The sequence below is a fragment of the Oncorhynchus gorbuscha genome, linkage group LG15, assembly GCF_021184085.1.
Source record: "Oncorhynchus gorbuscha isolate QuinsamMale2020 ecotype Even-year linkage group LG15, OgorEven_v1.0, whole genome shotgun sequence".
NCBI lineage: Eukaryota > Metazoa > Chordata > Actinopteri > Salmoniformes > Salmonidae > Oncorhynchus > Oncorhynchus gorbuscha.
In genome coordinates this window covers 20,606,358-20,628,693 of record NC_060187.1, presented here as the reverse complement: position 1 = coordinate 20,628,693, position 22,336 = coordinate 20,606,358, and positions in this window count along the sequence as shown.

The window sequence follows — 22,336 nt, the reverse complement described above, 5'->3', positions numbered from 1 at the left end:
AACGCTGTGAGCTCTGAGTTACAGAGCTGTCTGTCCTCAGAAGACCCCTTCCAGAGCAAGGGTGAGGGAACAAACTCCTAAGCCAAAAAGGACACTGACATCGGGAGGACGATCAGAGAGGGGAGCCGGAGTAGTGCGTCATCGACCAGCTGAACGGTCCACTGAACGGTCCATGCAGAGAATCCTCGGAGACTTTCCCCACGTAATTACATCATTATATTCTGACCCATAAGAGTGGCAGTTTGGGGCAAGGGTTAGAATAGCATAGCTGACAAATTCACCCAAATGTATATTTCACTTGTGTACTTTCTTTTTCCTCTCTCTTTCAAATCCCCATTTTGGGTAACACGCGCTATAGTGTGTTGACCTGTTATACTAAGTTCTAATCAATAGCCTATAATGTGTTTTGTCTATGTGTATCTTTTATCATCATTTTAGCTTTCTAGTAAATAAATATTCAACTAAGATTGGTGTGGTACGAACTCATTGGTGAGACCCGGGTCCGTGCAGATTCACAGACTACACGACGTTCAGAACGAGATTGGTAGAGGTAACTGGTTAATTTGCGGCTGTTGTAAAATCGATATTCTGATATTCTTTGAGTTAATTTTTGGAAATAGAAACTCAATAAAAACGAGTTTTTCCCATGGTGCCCCAGGTTAATAATTGCTTGATTCAGTTAATCACGCAATTAGAAACGTTTAATCATTCGATGAACAACAGTCGTCACATTAATAATACGTCACAACAACAGCATTCGATCATGTCATTCGGAGATTCTGAAGAGAAATACATTGCATTTGATGGAGTATTGTACCTTTGCAGGAAAGGGTCAAACTCCTTCAAATGCTCCATACGTTCAGGAAAGCTCCCTCTATTTGTGCTTTCACTAGATTCATCATTGGCACGGAAAGAGTCTCTGTCTTCCTCACATTGAGGTGACCGCAACAATTCTTCTCAGATACTCCCTTCTCTCTACAATATCACTAGCATGGGCAGATGTTAAAATCTGAGCAATGTTCCCATGATTGCTAGTTGCCTGGTAGCTTTTCCATGCCACAACACTGTCTCTCTGTGTTTGTGCCTTCTCATGTTAACCGAAGATATACAAAGCTTTTTTCACATTTTTGCAGCCATTACTGTCCAAATAATCCAATTGAATGTTTTTGCCAAAAACTCTACATGGAAAGCAGAAAGTTGCGTTTTTGTGCACAGAGTACTCTACCCAATTTGTATTTTTCAAGCCAGCAGTGCCCTTTTCTGTGTACCAAAACTTTTGTGTGGGTAGCTATTCAGCTTCACTTGTTTGGGCCCAGTGTTTTTGTCACCTAAAATCACTCTCATTTCTGGAAGGAGTTGCTGCAGTGGCTTGATTACTTTCTTTCTCTGGATCTGTTTGTTGTCCCTCTCTCTCTGGATCTGTTTGTTGTCCCTCTCTCTCTGGATCTGTTTGTTGTCCCTCCCTCTCTGGATCTGTTTGTTGTCCCTCCTTCTCTGGATCTGTTTGTTGTCCCTCCCTCTCTGGATCTGTTTGTTGTCCCTCCCTCTCTGGATCTGTTTGTTGTCCCTCTCTCTCTGGATCTGTTTGTTGTCCCTCTCTCTCTGGATCTGTTTGTTGTCCCTCCCTCTCTGGATCTGTTTGTTGTCCCTCCCTCTCTGGATCTGTTTGTTGTCCCTCTCTCTCTGGATCTGTTTGTTGTCCCTCCCTCTCTGGATCTGTTTGTTGTCCCTGTCTGGATCTGTTTGTTGTCCCTCTCTCTCTGGATCTGTTTGTTGTCCCTCTCTCTCTGGATCTGTTTGTTGTCCCTCCCTCTCTGGATATGTTTGTTGTCCCTCCCTCTCTGGATCTGTTTGTTGTCCCTGTCTGGATCTGTTTGTCTGATCTGTTTGTTGTCCCTCCCTCTCTGGATCTGTTTGTTGTCCTGGATCTGTTTGTTGTCCCCTCTCTCTGGATCTGTTTGTTGTCCCTCCCTCTCTGGATCTGTTTGTTGTCCCCCTGTCTGGATCTGTTTGTTGTCCCTCCCTCTCTGGATCTGTTTGTTGTCCCTCCCTCTCTGGATCTGTTTGTTGTCCCTCCCTCTCTGGATCTGTTTGTTGTCCCTCTCTCTCTGGATCTGTTTGTTGTCCCTCCCTCTCTGGATCTGTTTGTTGTCCCTGTCTGGATCTGTTTGTTGTCCCTCCCTCTCTGGATCTGTTTGTTGTCCCTCTCTCTCTGGATCTGTTTGTTGTCCCTCCCTCTCTGGATCTGTTTGTTGTCCCTCCCTCTCTGGATCTGTTTGTTGTCCCTGTCTGGATCTGTTTGTTGTCCCTCCCTCTCTGGATCTGTTTGTTGTCCCTCTCTCTCTGGATCTGTTTGTTGTCCCTCTCTCTCTGGATCTGTTTGTTGTCCCTCTCTCTCTGGATCTGTTTGTTGTCCCTCTCTCTCTGGATCTGTTTGTTGTCCCTCCCTCTCTGGATCTGTTTGTACCAAAACGTTTGTGTGGGTAGCTATTCAGCTTCACTTGTTGTCCCTCCCTCTCTGGATCTGTTTGTTGTCCCTCCCTCTCTGGTTATGTTTGTTGTCCCTCCCTCTCTGGATCTGTTTGTTGTCCCTCTCTCTCTGGATCTGTTTGTTGTCCCTCCCTCTCTGGATCTGTTTGTTGTCCCTCCCTCTCTGGATCTGTTTGTACCAAAACTTTTGTGTGGGTAGCTATTCAGCTTCACTTGTTGTCCCTCCCTCTCTGGTTATGTTTGTTGTCCCTCCCTCTCTGGATCTGTTTGTTGTCCCTCTCTCTCTGGATCTGTTTGTTGTCCCTCCCTCTCTGGATCTGTTTGTTGTCCCTCTCTCTCTGGATCTGTTTGTTGTCCCTCCCTCTCTGGATCTGTTTGTTGTCCCTGTCTGGATCTGTTTGTTGTCCCTCCCTCTCTGGTTATGTTTGTTGTCTCTCTCTCTCTGGATCTGTTTGTTGTCCCTCTCTCTCTGGATCTGTTTGTTGTCCCTCCCTGTCTGGATCTGTTTGTTGTCCCTCCCTCTCTGGATCTGTTTGTTGTCCCTCCCTCTCTGGATCTGTTTGTTGTCCCTCCCTCTCTGGATCTGTTTGTTGTCCCTCCCTCTCTGGATCTGTTTGTTGTCCCTCTCTCTCTGGATCTGTTTGTTGTCCCTCCCTGTCTGGATCTGTTTGTTGTCCCTCTCTCTCTGGATCTGGTTGTTGTCCCTCCCTCTCTGGATCTGTTTGTTGTCCCTCCCTCTCTGGATCTGTTTGTTGTCCCTCCCTCTCTGGATCTGTTTGTTGTCCCTCTCTCTCTGGATCTGTTTGTTGTCCCTCTCTCTCTGGATCTGTTTGTTGTCCCTCCCTCTCTGGATCTGTTTGTTGTCCCTCTCTCTCTGGATCTGTTTGTTGTCCCTCTCTCTCTGGATCTGTTTGTTGTCCCTCTCTCTCTGGATCTGTTTGTTGTCCCTCTCTCTCTGGATCTGTTTGTTGTCCCTCTCTCTTTGGATCTGTTTGTTGTCCCTCCCTCTCTGGATCTGTTTGTTGTCCCTCTCTCTCTGGATCTGTTTGTTGTCCCTCTCTCTCTGGATCTGTTTGTTGTCCCTCTCTCTCTGGATCTGTTTGTTGTCCCTCTCTCTCTGGATCTGTTTGTTGTCTCTCTCTGGATCTGTTTGTTGTCCTCTCTCTTTGGATCTGTTTGTTGTCCCTCCCTCTCTGGATCTGTTTGTTGTCCCTCTCTCTGGATCTGTTTGTTGTCCCTCCCTCTCTGGATCTGTTTGTTGTCCCTCTCTCTCTGGATCTGTTTGTTGTCCCTCCCTCTCTGGATCTGTTTGTTGTCCCTCTCTCTCTGGATCTGTTTGTTGTCCCTCTCTCTCTGGATCTGTTTGTTGTCCCTCTCTCTCTGGATCTGTTTGTTGTCCCTCTCTCTTTGGATCTGTTTGTTGTCCCTCCCTCTCTGGATCTGTTTGTTGTCCCCTCTCTCTGGATCTGTTTGTTGTCCCTCCCTCTCTGGATCGGTTTGTTGTCCCTCTCTCTGGATCTGTTTGTTGTCCCTCCCTCTCTGGATCTGTTTGTTGTCCCTCTCTCTCTGGATCTGTTTGTTGTCCCTCTCTCTCTGGATCTGTTTGTTGTCCCTCTCTGTCTGGATCTGTTTGTTGTCCCTCCCTCTCTGGATCTGTTTGTTGTCCCTCCCTCTCTGGATCTGTTTGTTGTCCCTCCCTCTCTGGATCTGTTTGTTGTCCCTCCCTCTCTGGATCTGTTTGTTGTCCCTCCCTCTCTGGATCTGTTTGTTGTCCCTCTCTCTCTGGATCTGTTTGTTGTCCCTCCCTCTCTGGATCTGTTTGTACCAAAACGTTTGTGTGGGTAGCTATTCAGCTTCACTTGTTGTCCCTCCCTCTGGATCTGTTTGTTGTCCCTCCCTCTCTGGTTATGTTTGTTGTCCCTCCCTCTCTGGATCTGTTTGTTGTCCCTCTCTCTCTGGATCTGTTTGTTGTCCCTCCCTCTCTGGATCTGTTTGTTGTCCCTCCTCTCTGGATCTGTTTGTACCAAAACTTTTGTGTGGGTAGCTATTCAGCTTCATCTGGTTATGTTTGTTGTCCCTCCCTCTCTGGATCTGTTTGTTGTCCCTCTCTCTCTGGATCTGTTTGTTGTCCCTCTCTCTCTGGATCTGTTTGTTGTCCCTCCCTGTCTGGATCTGTTTGTTGTCCCTCCCTGTCTGGATCTGTTTGTTGTCCCTCTCTCTCTGGATCTGTTTGTTGTCCCTCCCTGTCTGGATCTGTTTGTTGTCCCTCTCTCTCTGGATCTGTTTGTTGTCCCTCTCTCTCTGTATCTGTTTGTTGTCCCTCTCTCTCTCTGGATCTGTTTGTTGTCCCTCTCTCTCTGGATCTGTTTGTTGTCCCTCTCTCTTTGGATCTGTTTGTTGTCCCTCCCTCTCTGGATCTGTTTGTTGTCCCTCTCTCTCTGGATCTGTTTGTTGTCCCTCCCTCTCTGGATCTGTTTGTTGTCCCTCTCTCTCTGGATCTGTTTGTTGTCCCTCCCTCTCTGGATCTGTTTGTTGTCCCTCTCTCTCTGGATCTGTTTGTTGTCCCTCTCTCTCTGGATCTGTTTGTTGTCCCTCTCTCTCTGGATCTGTTTGTTGTCCCTCTCTCTTTGGATCTGTTTGTTGTCCCTCCCTCTCTGGATCTGTTTGTTGTCCCTCTCTCTCTGGATCTGTTTGTTGTCCCTCCCTCTCTGGATCGGTTTGTTGTCCCTCTCTCTCTGGATCTGTTTGTTGTCCCTCCCTCTCTGGATCTGTTTGTTGTCCCTCTCTCTCTGGATCTGTTTGTTGTCCCTCTCTCTCTGGATCTGTTTGTTGTCCCTCTCTGTCTGGATCTGTTTGTTGTCCCTCCCTCTCTGGATCTGTTTGTTGTCCCTCCCTCTCTGGATCTGTTTGTTGTCCCTCCCTCTCTGGATCTGTTTGTTGTCCCTCCCTCTCTGGATCTGTTTGTTGTCCCTCCCTCTCTGGATCTGTTTGTTGTCCCTCTCTCTCTGGATCTGTTTGTTGTCCCTCCCTCTCTGGATCTGTTTGTACCAAAACGTTTGTGTGGGTAGCTATTCAGCTTCACTTGTTGTCCCTCCCTCTCTGGATCTGTTTGTTGTCCCTCCCTCTCTGGTTATGTTTGTTGTCCCTCCCTCTCTGGATCTGTTTGTTGTCCCTCTCTCTCTGGATCTGTTTGTTGTCCCTCCCTCTCTGGATCTGTTTGTTGTCCCTCCCTCTCTGGATCTGTTTGTACCAAAACTTTTGTGTGGGTAGCTATTCAGCTTCACTTGTTGTCCCTCCCTCTCTGGTTATGTTTGTTGTCCCTCCCTCTCTGGATCTGTTTGTTGTCCCTCTCTCTCTGGATCTGTTTGTTGTCCCTCTCTCTCTGGATCTGTTTGTTGTCCCTCCCTGTCTGGATCTGTTTGTTGTCCCTCCCTGTCTGGATCTGTTTGTTGTCCCTCTCTCTCTGGATCTGTTTGTTGTCCCTCCCTGTCTGGATCTGTTTGTTGTCCCTCTCTCTCTGGATCTGTTTGTTGTCCCTCTCTCTCTGTATCTGTTTGTTGTCCCTCTCTCTCTCTGGATCTGTTTGTTGTCCCTCTCTCTCTGGATCTGTTTGTTGTCCCTCTCTCTCTGGATCTGTTTGTTGTCCCTCCCTGTCTGGATCTGTTTCTTGTCCCTCTCTCTCTGGATCTGTTTGTTGTCCCTCCCTGTCTGGATCTGTTTCTTGTCCCTCCCTCTCTGGATCTGTTTGTTGTCCCTACAGCAACACCCTTAGATTTATGATCTGTACAAAACACATTGCAACCATTTATGGCAATATTTTTGTCAGTAATATATTTTTTTAAGCCAGGTTTCAGAAAGCATAAATATATCAGGGTCGGCAGTTTTTATGCATATATTCGCAAAATCAAGCTTTGGCAGAAGACTTCTTACATTTATATGCAAAAACTTCAGGCCACTCTGACTACTTAATTCGTCAGGGGTAAGAATTTCAGGACCTGGATTAGACTGGACATTTCCAGACAATAGAAGCAACAAGATAATGGCAAATCTAGATCGAGGGTTGCAACATTTGGAGTTACAGACAGCAGTTGAAGGAGAATCCAGAGTCACCAGAGTCTAACACCACATATTTCAGGAGATGTGTGAAGTCCAGAGACAAGGTTAAGTACCAAGAGAACAGTCCTGACATGTAAGAGCAAGAGTCCCATTTCTCATGGGCATTTCCGGAGCAAGCGTGGGGTTTCTCACAATACTCAAGGGAGAAACAATCATATATATTTCCTCATTCACAGTGCAATGGGCTCTAAAAGTATCGCCAACATTGTAAAAGCCAAAGGTAGACACCAGCAAAATAAACAATAGCATCATGTTTGTTAAATGCCCTAAAAGTCACTAATCAATTAGTTCAACCGCTGATCAATAAAAAGTCAGCGATGTATGAGTATGATGTAGGCGAGCAAAGGTCCGGGGAGAGAGAGAGAAAGTGGCGAAGGCACCTGTACAAGAATAGGAGATACAGAACAGGGCAGGCATCTCAGAACTCGCTACCGTGTTGGCGTCTTGATGTGAGATCCGGTGACTGTGCTGGCCACTCCTCTGAATGTGGGGGGACATGTCCCCCGTCCCTAGTGAAAGTTGCGCCGCTGTACACATGTACTGTACACACGCGCTTGCTCTTACTTCTTGTGACTGGACGGACTTTGACGAGAAATAGTCTCCCGCATTTCAACACTTTTCTGAGAGGTCCCCATTACTAGCCAAATAATCATATTGTTTTGCCAAAAATCGAACAATTTAGACAGACTAAAGATGGACAGCCTCATCTGGTATTTGGCCAAGCTGTCCCTGCATAGAGAATTACAGACAGTATGGGGAATGTTCAGAAAACATCAGACAACTCTGATTAATCAATTTCCCACAGGCACCTTGGTTTTACTACTACTTGTTCTGTTTAGCATTGGGTAAAGGTTGCATCCCAAATGGCACCCTATTCTGTCCCTTATTAGTGCACTACTTTTGGTCAAATATAGTGCACTATATAGGGAATAGGGTGCCATTTGGGACAGACAGAAGTCTCCAGATGCACTTATAAGGCAGTCAAGAGGATGATCTAAATTAGCTAATGGACAAGATTAAAGTGTGTACCAGGCCACTTCTAGTTTCATTACCCGTCTGATTATTTGTACTTTGTTCCCCTTGGGTCCCATGGTTGACATTGATCATGTCTGTTAGCAGTGTGCGGCTGTGCTTCTGATCATTTTGATTCACATTGTTATTTATTCATTATTTCATTGGAAAGGAAGAGCATGTGAGTCAGATCAGAGAGTGTGTATAAATGTAAATGTTGGAGACAAACTATGACCCGTTCTGGCTATGCCAGTGCAATGATCATACGTGCCAAAGGGACACACGTGTTCAGGATTTTCAGGTGCGCATAGACTGCAGTAACTTGTGTGGTGTCACCATCTAGTGGCCATGGGCATCTCCTGACATGTACAGAAGGACTTCTGAACAACACAGCTTGAAGGGTAGCCTGGTTAAGCAGACTGATCGCTGCTACGCTCATGTTTCATTTCACTTGAAAAACAATGTGAGCTATTATAAGACCAGGATGCAAGGGTATTTTGGTATGCAAGGGTACTTCAAGGGCAGCTAGGGGCCTAAATCTTAAAATACCTGGGGGCCAAGTTTCTCATGGGTGCCATTTCATGATGTGGCACCTGGGACTTGAGTTTGAGGCCCTCGTTCAAAAGCAAAATCTATCATTACAAAGTTTAAAAATACATTACAATAAATTACAATAAATGAATGCATGAATAATTTGTGAAGTCCATCTGGCGCATTTAGCAGCGAGTGAGGGATAGTGTGGTAAACTGAATTAAAATATTAATTGGGGTTGACAGCTGCTGTGTGAAACACCAGGCTTTGCCAAGATATCAGGGGTGAATCACAGGACAGGAGGGAGGGAACACCGGGGAATGGAATGGTATCACCAAATCAAACACATGGTTTCCTTGTATTTGATACCATTCCATTCACTTAATTCTAGTCATTATTATGAGTCGTCCTCCCCTCATCAGCCTCCTTTGGCTAGAATACATAGCCTGGTCTGGGTACCAGTCTGTTTAGCTAACATTCCACTCCTTGTACTCTGTGTTTTGGCTACAGAATATATGAGTACGACTCTGGGATGAGCATCAACTGATTGGGAAACATTGTGTGTAAAGAGCCTAAATAAAATGTATGATTCCACAAATCAATTGTGAAAAATGCAACCCGACTGGCTCAACCTGACTTTTGACTCTTCCTGAATTTTAAAGCTATGGTAGTACCTCAGATGAAAAGCAGTCTTCTGTTTACCTCTCACATGGCACACTTATACCCTACATAGGCTGCATTTAGACAGGCAGCTCAACTCTGATATTTTTTCCACTATTTGGTATTTTGACCAATCAGATCAGCCCTGAAAAATATCAGATGTGAAAAGATCTGATGTCATTGGTCAAAACACCAGTAAAAACACTTTTATAAGATTGAATGAATGACAACTACAGGAGTGGTTTCTATAATCTTAATGTTTTGCTCAAATAACATGGTCCATTGTTGAATTATGGCATGGGTTACTGTAAGTCACATCTGAAACACAAAATATAATGTACAGTCGTAGCCAAAAGTTTTGAGAATGACACAAATATAAATTTTCACAAGGTCTGCTGCCTCAGTTTGTATGATGGCAATTTGAATATACTCCAGAATGTTATAAAGAGCAATCAGATGAATTGCAATTAATTGCAAAGTCCTTCTTTGCAATGCAAATTAACTGAATCCCCCAAAAACATCTCCACTGCATTTCAGCCCTGCCACAAATGGACCAGCTGACATGTCAGTGATTCTCTTGTTAACACAGGTGAGAGTGTTGACGAGGACAACGCTGGAGATCACTCTGTCATGCTGATTGAGTTCGAAATAACAGACTGGAAGCTTCAAAAGGAGGGTAGTGCATGGAATCATTATTCTTCCTCTGTCAACCATGGTTACCTGCAAGGAAACACGTGCGGTCATCATTACTTTGCACAAAAAGGGCTTCACAGGCAAGGATATTGCTGCCAGTAAGATTGCACCTAAATCGACCATTTCTTGGATCATCAAGAACTTCAAGGAGAGCGGTTCAATTGTTGTGAAGAAGGCTTCAGGGCACCCAAGAAAGTCCAACAAGCGCCAGGACCGTCTCCTAAAGTTGATTGGGGCACCACCCGTTCAGAACTTGCTCAGGAATGGCAGCAGGCAGGTGTGAGTGCATTTGCACGCACAGTGAGGGGAAGACCTTTGGAGGGTGGCCTGGTGTCAAGAAGGGCAGTAAAGAAGCCACTTCTTTCAAGGAAAAACATCAGAGACAGACTGATATTCTGCAAAAGGTATAGGGATTGGACTGCTGAGGACTGGGGTAAAGTAATTTTCTCTGATGAATCCCCTTTCCAATTGTTTTGGGCATCTGGAAAAAATGGGGTTGCTTCTCAGTCAAGGGAGTGGGCTCACTCACAATTTTGCCTAAGAACACAGCCTTGAATAAAAAATGGTACCAACACATCTTCCGAGAGCAACTTCTCCCAAACATCCAGGAACAGTTTGGTGATGAGCAATGCCTTTTTCAGCATGATGGATCACCGCAAGCAATACATTCCGATCAGACAGTCACTGGAGGAAAAACTAATTAAATTTAAACCCTGCTTCACGGCAATACTGTGGGTATGGAAGGGAACACAATGGATGGAAATCTCAAGCACCGATGATTACCTAATCAAGGTCCAAGAAACCTTCCCAGAAACCTTCCTAGTTGAAGGAGGAGAGACCCCTGCTCTGAGAAGAGGTTGAAGTAGGAAATAACAATGCGCGTACTAGGCTACAAACAGTGACGCCTGGGACCACAGCTTATCATAAATTGAGACTATATCCTTTCATCCTCCCCCCAATAAAATCTATACTTTACTTTCCCCATATAACTGTTCTCCTCTGTAATTATAGAAGTAGCCGATGCCAATGGACTACATGGACACTGAAAAGACAATTGAAAGTGGGAAATATAGCATGTATGTCAATAACTGTTCTAGGGATGTGCGTGTGTGTGGTGGGAGTGTAGGTGTGTTTGTGTATAAATGGGAGGGTGAGGGAAAAGTGAGGGATGGTGAATATGAATATGTGTAGGAGGGTGGGAGAGTGATTGTGTGGATGCATAGGTTATATGTTTTAGGCAGGAATGAATGAGAATGGATGAGTAAGTTGATGGAGGGATGAGTTTAAATGTGTCAGAGGTACGGAGGATGGGAAAGATGGGAGGTAGGGATAAGCTTGACTTGTGTGCGCAAGGGTGGGTAAGGACGGGAGGTTGGGACAAGCTTTGCTTCGGTTGATTAAAAAATATGGAGGGGAGGGGGAGGTGGAGAGGGATGGGTTTGGCTTGGGAGAAAGAGAAGGAAGGATGTAACTATACTACAATGCAACAGTGGGGATTTTAGCATGTCAATCTTGGTGGGGCACACAACATTTTTTTTAGATGCATGCCAGCAAAGCCACTACACAACTCTAAACAATAAATTAAATGCACTATAACGGTGACAAACAACACCCCCAAACTTTTAGGGTCTACATAAAGCTGTCCCGAGAGTGGAGCTTGACTAGCTTAAATAAATGAATGACTAGCTTAAATAAGTATGGTTTCAACTGACTCCTTGTGGATTTGTGTAACTGGATAATAACCACATTCTCCTTCAATAATAATGAATGTCGACATAAGTTTAGACTTTTGAACCATACTTCAAACATAATTACATTTATGTTCAGTAAATTCACAAATGTTTGTTCTAATATAATTAGCACTTAGCTCTTAAGTATAAGCAAGCAAATAGCTCCGATGAGGTAGGCCTATTCGTTCAGCAATATCGCAAATGGACAGCGCCAGAAATTCAGATAGATATTAGTTCAGAAAAATGCAGCAAGAAGCCTTAACTGTACTCTTCTTTAAAAACCTGTTTGGGCTAGGCGTTCCGCTAGCGGAACCACTTCCGGTGAAACTGGTGGGGGCGCAATTCAAATAAGTAATCGTAAAAATTATGGATATTAATGTCATGTTTTGTCATATATTGTCATGTCTTGTCCCTGTGCTTTCTCTTCTATTCGTTTCCCCCTGCTGGTCTTATTAGGTTCTTTCCCTCTCTCTATCCCTCTCTCTCTCAATTGTTCCGTTCCTGCTCCCAGCTGTTCCTCATTCGTCCTAACTACCTCGTTTACTCTTTCACACCTGTCCCCTATTTTGCCCTCTGATTAAGTCCCTATTTCTCTCTCTGTTTCTGCTTCTGTCCTTGTCGGATCTTTGTTTGATGTTTGCTGTTCGCTGTGTACTGGTTCCGTCCTGTCGTGTTTTTGCCTTCATCAGATGCTGCGTGTGAGCAGGTGTCTCTGTCAGCTACGGCCTACGCCGACCCGAAGCGACCTGCAGTCTGTGGCCGCTTCTCCTGTTATTCCCCTCTACAGACTAGAGGATTTCTGTTATTCCCCGTTTGGACATTTCCTGTTAAGGATTCAGGATTTGTCGTTTTCTGTTTGGACTTGAATAAACTCTGTTTCTGTTAAAGTCACTTTTGGGTCCTCACTCACCTGCATAACAGAAGGATCCGACCAAGAATGGACCCAGCGACTACGGATTCTCTCTACTCTGCTGTCGAGTTCCAGGGAGCGATGCTAGGCAGACACGAACAGGAATTGTCTGCTGCTCGACATGCCGTTGAGACCCTGGCCGCCCAAGTCTCCGGCCTCTCGGAGGAGATTCACAATCTCCGCCTCGATCCACCGGTTACCTCCTGGGCTTCCGGGTCTCCGGAGCCCAGAATTAATAACCCACCGTGCTACTCTGGGGAGCCCACTGAATGTCGCTCGTTCCTTACCCAGTGTGATATAGTGTTCTCTCTCTAGCCCCACACGTACTCCAGGGGTATTGCTCGTATCGCCTACGTCATATCTCTCCTTACTGGACGGGCTCGGGAGTGGGGCACGGCTATCTGGGAGGCAAGGGCTGAGTGTACGAACCAGTATCAGAACTTTAAGGAGGAGATGATATGGGTTTTTGATCGTTCTGTTTTTGGGAAAGAAGCTTCCTGGTCCCTGTCTTCCCTATGTCAAGGTAATCGATCCATAACGGATTACTCTATAGAGTTTCGCACTCTTGCTGCCTCCAGTAACTGGAACGAGCAGGCGTTGCTCGCTCGTTTTCTGGAGGGACTCCACGCTAAGGTTAAGGATGAGATTCTCTCCCGGGAGGTTCCATCCAGCGTGGATTCTTTGATTGAACTCGCTATTCGCATAGAACGACGGGTAGATCTTCGTCACCGAGCTCATGGAAGAGAGCTCGCGTTAACTGTGTCCCCCCTCTCCCCGACACTACCATCTTCCCCCACTGGCTCAGGTGTTGAGCCCATGCAGCTGGGGGGGTATTCGCATCTCGACTAAGGAGAGGGAACGGAGAATCACCAACCGCCTCTGTCTCTATTGCGGTTCCGCTGGTCATTTTGTCATTTCATGTCCAGTTAAAGGCCAGAGCTCATCAGTAAGCGGAGGGCTACTGGTAAGCGCTACTACTCTGTCCTCTCCGTCAAGTTCCTGTACTACCTTGCCGGTCCATCTACGCTGGACTGGTTCGGCAGCTTCCTGCAGTGCATTAATAGACTCTGGGGCGGAGGGCTGTTTTATGGACGAAGCCTGGGCTCGGGAACATGACATTCCTCTCAGACAGTTAGGGGAGCCCACGGCCATGTTCGCCTTGGATGGTAGTCCTCTCCCCAGTATATTATGTGAAACACTACCTTTAACCCTCACAGTATCTGGTAACCATAGTGAGACCATTTCTTTTTTGATTTTTCGTTCACCTTTTACACCTGTTGTTTTGGGTCATCCCTGGCTAGTGTGTCATAATCCTTCTTTTGATTGGTCTAGTAATTCTATCCTTTCCTGGAACGTTTCTTGTCATGTGAAATGTTTAATGTCTGCTATTCCTCCGTTTCTTCTGCCCCCTCTTTACAGGAGGAGCCTGGTGATTTGACAGGAGTGCCGGAGGAATATCATGATCTGCGCACGGTCTTCAGTCGGTCCAGAGCCACCTCCCTTCCTCCTCACCGGTCGTATGATTGTTGTACTGATCTCCTCAAGAAGCGTTTTACATCCGCTCCTATCCTTGTTACACCTGACGTCACTAAACAGTTCATTGTCGAGGTAGACGCGTCAGAGGTGGGCGTGGGAGCCATTCTGTCCCAGCGCTCCCATACTGACGATAAGGTCCATCCTTGCGCGTATTTTTCTCATCGCCTGTCGCCGTCGGAGCGTAACTATGATGTGGTTAACCGCGAACTGCTCGCCATCCGTTTAGCCCTAGGCGAATGGCGACAGTGGTTGGAGGGGGCGACCGTTCCTTTTGTCGTTTGGACTGACCATAAGAACCTTGAGTACATCCGTTCTGCCAAACGACTTAATGCGCGTCAGGCTCGTTGGGCGCTGTATTTCGCTCATTTCGAGTTCGTTATTTCTTATCGTCCGGGCACTAAGAACACCAAGCCTGATGCTTTATCCCATCTCTTCAGTTCTTCTGTAGCCTCTACCGACCCCGAGGGAATTCTCCCTGAGGGGCGTGTTGTCGGGTTGAATGTCTGGGGAATTGAGAGACAGGTAAAGCAAGCACTCACTCACACTCCGTCACCGCGCGCTTGTCCTAGGAACCTTCTTTTCGTTCCCGTTTCTACTCGTCTGGCCGTTCTTCAGTGGGCTCACTCTGCCCAGTTAGCTGGCCACCCCGGCGTTCGGGGTACGCTTGCTTCTATTCGCCAGCATTTTTGGTGGCCTACTCAGGAGCGTGACACGCGCCGTTTCGTGGCTGCTTGTTCGGACTGCGCGCAGACTAAGTCCGGTAACTTTCTTCCTGCTTCTGCTCCTGGCCTTGCTGGGTCTCAGTCTGTCCCCAGCCACCGCATCTCTCCTGGTCCTGTTCCTGCACTTGCTGTGTCTCAGTCTGTCCCTAGTTGTTACTCTCCTGGCCTGTTTGGTCCTGATTGCTCTAACGCTTACAGTTCTCTACCCGTGTCTCATTTTTATAAGAGTTATTGCACTAGATTCCCTCTTCATCGTTTCCCGTTACGGTCCTGAGGAGAGGAGTTGGGTTCTTTCTCGGGACGTGCTGGACCGTTCGTTGATCAATGATTTCCTCCGATGCCGCCAGGGTTCCTCCTCGAGTGCGCCAGGAGGCGCTCGGTGAGTGGGGGGGTACTGTCATGTTTTGTCATATATTGTCATGTCTTGTCCCTGTGCTTTCTCTTCTATTCGTTTCCCCCTGCTGGTCTTATTAGGTTCTTTCCCTCTCTCTATCCCTCTCTCTCTCTATCGTTCCGTTCCTGCTCCCAGCTGTTCCTCATTCGTCCTAACTACCTCGTTTACTCTTTCACACCTGTCCCCTATTTTGCCCTCTGATTAAGTCCCTATTTCTCTCTCTGTTTCTGCTTCTGTCCTTGTCGGATCTTTGTTTGATGTTTGCTGTTCGCTGTGTACTGGTTCCGTCCTGTCGTGTTTTTGCCTTCATCAGATGCTGCGTGTGAGCAGGTGTCTCTGTCAGCTACGGCCTACGCCGACCCGAAGCGACCTGCAGTCTGTGGCCGCTTCTCCTGTTATTCCCCTCTACAGACTAGAGGATTTCTGTTATTCCCCGTTTGGACATTTCCTGTTAAGGATTCAGGATTTGTCGTTTTCTGTTTGGACTTGAATAAACTCTGTTTCTGTTAAAGTCGCTTTTGGGTCCTCACTCACCTGCATAACAATTAAACATTTAAGTACATACCAGTGTCTTATATCGGTTGAAAGCTTAAATTCTTGTTAATTCTTGTTAATCCGATTTACAGTAGCTATTACAGTGAAAACATGCCATGTGATTGTTTGAAGACGGCTCCCCACATCAAAATATTTTTCCACCGGCACAGGTTTCATAAATTCACAAATGGCGATTAAATATTCACTTACTTTTTGAAAATCTTCCTCTGATTTGTCACCCAGAGGGTCCCAGCTATAACATATAGTGTCGTTTTGTTAGATAAAATCCTTCTTTATATCCCCAAAGGTCTGTTTAGTTGGCGCCATCGATTTGAGTAATCCACCCGTTCAACATGGAGAGAAAGGAATGCGAAAATCTACCGCTAAACTTTGTTTCAACAAGTCAAAATAGGTTTCAATGTACTCCTCAGATACCTTAAAGTAATCAAACTATAATATTTCTTACGGAAAGAAGGATGTTCAATAGGAAACCGATTTTAACAGGTGTGTCTTGTCGTCATCGCGCTCCCAAACATGAATTTCCAAGACTGTGTCACTGTATTAAAACTCATATTTCTTACTCGTTTTGGAAGACAAGCCTGAAACCTTGAACATAGACTGCTGACACCCTGTGGAAGCCATAGGAATTGCATCCTGGGAGCTAGAATTCAGTATGCCCTTATACCTTCCATTGTACGAGCAAGGTCTTTCTCAACAAAACAAATTCTGGTTGGTTTTTCTTTGGATTTTCATCTACCATATCTATTGTGTTATATTCTCCTACATTATTTTAACATTTCTGCAAACTGCAGTGTTTTGTTTTCAATGGTACCAATTATATGCATATCCTGGCTTCAGGGCCTGAGCAACAGGCAATTTCCTTTGGACATATCAGTCAGGCGGAAATTGAGAAAAAAGGGGCCCAACTGATAAGGGAATAAATAGGTTTATGGTAATAGTGGATACAACTCACCTACTGTTTGTGTGTATGTATGTGCGTAGGATATTTACTGTTTGTGTGGAGGTATGTGCGTAAGTAGGGAGTGAGTTATAAAATGGATGTCTTTGTATTATGGACTTCAGAACGTTCTCGTTAATAAACTGTACAAACCTTTTGCATAAGCTGAGTCTTTGCCTCATTATTGTTAAACCCAGGGTCTTACAAACCTCGGAGATTGGTCAAAGTTTATTGATTGTTAGTTATTATCATTGGGATTGAAAATTCTCATGACACCAACCCTAAGAAATTAAGTCACCACAGAGAGAGAAAAGGAGAGGCTAACTGCTGAGTCTGGGTTTCGCTCTATGTGGTCTAAAGAGGAAGGACAATATAATTTATTTAACCAGGTAAGTCAGTTAAGAAAAAATTCTTATTTAGAATGATGGCCTATCCCGGCCAAACCCTAATGATAAATGTACCATATTACGTATTGGATCACTTAAAAAATGCACATTTTACATTACCATGTAGTTTAGCAATTAAATGGTCTGACAGAGATGTGGACATACTCGGTACACAAATCCCAAAAGAAAGAAATGATCTCACTCCAATAAATATTTATAGAAAGTTAGCAAAAATAGATAAGATCTTGCTACCATGGAAAGGAAAATACCTGTCTATTTGTGGAAAAATCACCCTGATTAACTCCTTAGTTATATTACAGTTGACCTATTTGCATATGGTTTTGCCTACACCTAGTGACCTGCTTTTTAAATCATATGAACAAAAAATATTCAATTTGATTTGGAATGGCAAACCAGATAAAATTAAAAGGACCTATTTATATAACGAATATGAATTTGGTGGGCAGAGATGATTAAATATTAAAGCATTAGACCTCTCACTTAAGGCATCAGTCATACAAAAGTTATACTTAAATCAAAACTGGTTCTCTAGTCAATGTGTACGAATGTCTCATCCTATATTCAGGAAGGGCCTTTTCCCCTTTATTCCGATTACACCTGCTCACTTTCGGTTGTTTGAAAAGGAAATCATCTCCAAAATATTTTTATTTTTTAAACAAGCCTTAGAAAGTTGGTTGCACTTTCAGTTTAATCCACCTGAAAGGACGGAACAAATAGTACACATATTGTGGTTAAATTCAAATATACTAATAGATTTTTAAAAAACGATTTATAGAATATTTTTAGTTTTTTAAAGGTATAATTTTAGTGAATGATATCATAAATAGGACTGCTGGAGTTATGTCACACATGCAGCTAACACAGACATATGGAAATGTCTGCTCTACCCAAAATTACAACCAATTAATTGCAGCATTACTACAAAAATGGAAGAGGCAAGTAGAAGGGGAAAAAGTAAGGAACCTGTATGTCGGCCCTGTATTAAAGAACATAAATGGTTAAAGAAAAGTGTGATAAATAAAAACATATACCAATTTCATTTAAGGACCAAAAAACTGACCGCTGTGCCATATAAATGGCAAAATAGTTGGGAAGAGATTTTCGATGTCCCCATTCCATGGCACATGGTTTATGAATTGATATGCAAAACAATGCCGGATTCAAAACTTCAAATTTTTCAATATAAATTACTATACAAAATTCTTGCAACTAATATAATGTTATATATATGGGGGATACAATCTTCCCAGCTCTGCAGATTCTGCTGTGAGGATGCAGAGTCATTACATCATTTATTTTGGTATTGTTCATATGTAGCTCATTTTTGGTCACAGGTCCAGGAATTGCAACATTTGCCTAGAACTAACACTACAGACAGCAATACTGGGTGATTTGAAAAGCCATAGTAAATCAATCAATAATATAATAATTATTTTAGCAAAAATGTTTATTTTTAATTTACAATCTGTATAAGCTATGAGAATAGGAAGGTTCAATTATTTTGTGAAGCATCACAGCACAGTTGAAAAATATATGGCAAGTAGAAATCTGAAATGGATGATGTTGAGAGACAGATGGGAGGGGTTGAATGGAGCTGAAGGGTGGGACTAATAACAAGATAAACAATGTAAAGCATACGGTATCTGTAAAATATATATAGGTTCGGAACTTTTGTGAAATAGCATAGTTACAAATAGAAATCAAACTGGATGGACATCAGAAATAGAGGAAGGACTAAGAACAAACAAGAGAGAACTATTGTAAAGTAGACTGTCTGTAGAATGTGTATAAGATGTATGGATTGAAGGTAGAAGCAGAAGTGTTTATTAGTTTACTTCAATTGGGGGATCGGCGGTAGGGTTTGCGGGGAATAATAATAAAAGTATATTCTTTAAAAAAAGTATGTATGTCTACATAGGTATGTGTATGTATATATGTGTATATATATGCATGCGTGTATGGATATATATATTTACCCCAAAAATATGGGGGATTGGAAATGATGCAGACAATTACATTGGAAGCAACATTCTTTCCACAATATTAAGCTGATCCACACTCAAAAAAAAAAGAAAAAATGAACAAATTCTTATTTAGAACGATGGCTTATCCCGGCCAAACCCTAATGATGCGGGGCCAATTGTGCTCCGCCCTATGGGACTCCCAATCACAGCCGGTTGTGATACAGCCTGGAATCAAACCAGGGTTTGTAGTGACGTCTCTAGCACTGAGATGCAGTGCCTTAAACCGCTGCGCCACTCATGAGGATCCACTTTTATAGACAATATATAGACTCACCTGTGAAGTTGGATGGCTAGTTTATACGTCTAGCTGATCCACCACGTTTGATTTCCCCAGTAATCCCAGTTTAAACGGCATTGTCTATATGTGATGCACAATTATCATGTTTTGAGACAATTTCAGACAGAGTTTAAATCCTTAAACCTAGACATCGACCACACACTGAATAGCAGGCAGGTGATGCAAAATAGTGATTGCTTTGAGATGCTTGCAGTTAGCCACTGCTTCCTTCCAAACCACTCATTGTTGAATTCGCAATTTCCGACTTGTTGTGTAATGTTTATGTCCAATGGCCAATGAGCACCGAAACGTTCCATCTATAATTTTCCTTCATATGACAAGGATGGAAAAGGATTTGCTAGTAGTTTGTTGACTTCATGAGGATGATTGATAGCTTGCTAGCTAAGATTAGGAAAGTATGATGTTGATCAGTCTAATCAAAGCTATTGTAGATATAACGCCATTTGACATCATTTTATCTGTGGCCAATGACCTTGAGCCTTCTTGGATGGGCACTTCTAATGTAACTTTATGGCAGCACCCAAGGGGCTTGAATTGTCGACGTAGTGTCCCCATGAGTGACAGAACACTGAGCCAATCATGTTCTCTATTTCTGCTGGCTGCCCCACCACCACAGAAAGCACTGATCTAGGCTGAATCACCTGCATTTTGGAGCTGCCTTACTCAAGAAAGCAAAAAAAGAGATCATGTTTGTACCTGGCTTTAATAACAGATTTTTATTTTTATTTTTTACATGGTTTGCAATCTGATATGTGACACACATTAATGCCAAAATAACATGCAAAGCAGGCACAAAACAGGTGGGGCTCTTCCCTGAATGATGCGTCACCACTGCAATGTAATATCATTGATTTTTGTGACTTGAAAACCTGCTGTCAAATGAATAAGAGTTCTGGACAGATTAGGAGAGGATGTCGAGTCAATATTTGTCTTTGTTTTTATAGCTAAACTAATGGTGTTTATTGGTGAGAGTGGCTCTATCCGGGTGACTGGGAGGGCGTCAGACACTTCTCTGAGGTGTGTGTAGGGACTCCACTCATCTCACTTCAGTCTCTTAGTGGACCCACTCTCCCTAAGTAGACACCCACGAGCCACTATATTTAAATGTTATTTACAAGGTAATACAACTGACCACAATACTTAAGTAGCAGTTTTTTTTTTTTGCTGAGTTACCCTACAACTAGGGTTCAGAGTTTTACCTGGTTAGGTTGGCCCAGTGGTCCTCAAACCTCTCCTCAGGGACACCTTAACTAATCAATGGTTAGTTGACAAGTTGAATCCGGTGTGCTAGTTCTGGAATAGATCAAATACATGACCCGGCTGGGGGTCGCCGAAGAGAGGTTTAAGAACCACTGGGTTAGCCCGGCAGTGGAGGCTGCTGAGGGGAGAAAGGCTCACAATAATGGCCGGAACGGTGCAAATGGAATTGCATCAAACCCTTCGGAAACCATATGTTTGATACCATTCCAATTATTTCGGTCCAGTCATTACCACAAGCCTGTTCTCTCCAATTAAAGTGCCACCAACCTCCTGTGCTTAGCCTCCCAGATCAGGAAAAACTCTGGGTCCCAGGACCCCCCCCATAACACATATTGGAAGGAACTATGAAATGTAAGATGATATATGATAACATTATGTAACATTATATGATATATGATAACGTTACTTTAAAAAAAAGAAGTTTTTGAACACAACAAATAGAAAGAAACAGAAATATACAAACAAGAGTACATAAACCTAACAGACAGGGATATTACATATCAAGATTCATTTTACATTTGTTAAATACTTTTATGGTGCGTATTGCTTTTTTGTTTTTACATTTACTGATCATTTTAAAATAATATTTAAATTCTATCTTAAATAATGTGAAGAGGGGTTTGTTCTCTGCCCCTTTCATTTTATGGATAAAGAATCTTCGATGAAAGATAAACAAATTAACAATGAAAGTTAAATCAGGGTCCATATCATTTGGATCAAAATAAAACATAACATCAGAGTCTCTCAAATTAACATTAATAGTAGTTTATTTTAAAATAAAATGTTCTAACTCACTCAAATCTGGGTCACAACCACAAAATACACATTTGTTATCAATAGCTATTTTACTACCCTGTAAAGGTTTTACAGGGTAGATTATATGAATGAGTTTTTATGATACTTCTTTCACCTTATTAGATCTACAATATTTACCAAACAACAACGAAACTTTGATCCAGTTCACTTGTCCCAGGGCTGCACTCCAGTACATTTTAGAAGAGGGAATAATAACATATTGACATAGTTTCCTACAAAATCCTCAATTGTTGCACTTAGAGTATTGTTATATTCTCCTAAAAGAAGAATAGCACGTTTAGGGACAGCTCTAACAACAATTTGATACTCCTCAGGAGTGAATGTAACATTGTGTGTTCTCATGAATGTGGATAATCATATAGTTGTCCATCATTATTCAATAATTGTTTAACCCAAATAATGATGTTGCCAAACCAGTTCTGGAAAAACAAAGACTTGTTTTTGTATTTTATGTCTTATTATTCTAGATTGTATACCTATGTGTGGAAAATTTGTTTGTACATGAGGTTCGAAGTTATAAGTACTTGTTTATGAAAGTTTGCAAGCTTAATAGGGATTTTACCCATATCAAAGTTGCATTTTAGTAAGAATTCTAGACCACCAATCTGTTGGAGTATTAAATTAGGGATGATATTCCAAATGTAATCCTTATTTCTATATTAGAGGTTTTAAAATACAGAGCATTCAACCCTCCCTCACTTTGGGTGCTACATATTACCACTTTAAAAAATTATAAATAATTAGGTTTATTCCTCCATATGAAGTTAAATAATTCAGTATCAGCCATTTTAGTTACTGACAGAGGAACATCCAAGTCAAGGAAGGTATAAACTCATCTGGACCTTCAGATTTGATAAAAATGCACATCCAGATAAAGAAATATCTCTCAATAACCAGGAGTTAAATCTCTTTCCAATTTTCTCTACAATAGGAGAGGTATTTAAGTTGGCCCTTACTTTCTGATCTTTGCTAACTGTAATACCAAGATATGTGTTCACATCTTTTACAGGGATATTACATACTGAGTTTAATTCACATCTTTTCAACGAAAATAATTCACATTTCATAATATTCAGAGATAAACCTTATACATGTGAGAAGGCATTAATACACTCAATAGCTTTCCTGACTTTATTATGATCTTTCAAAGAAATGGTGGTGTCGTCAGTCACTTGTGATCACCTCACATCTTGGACCTGTTGTGCCACCTCTGAAATCACACAATCTTACAAATTAAGAAAAATAT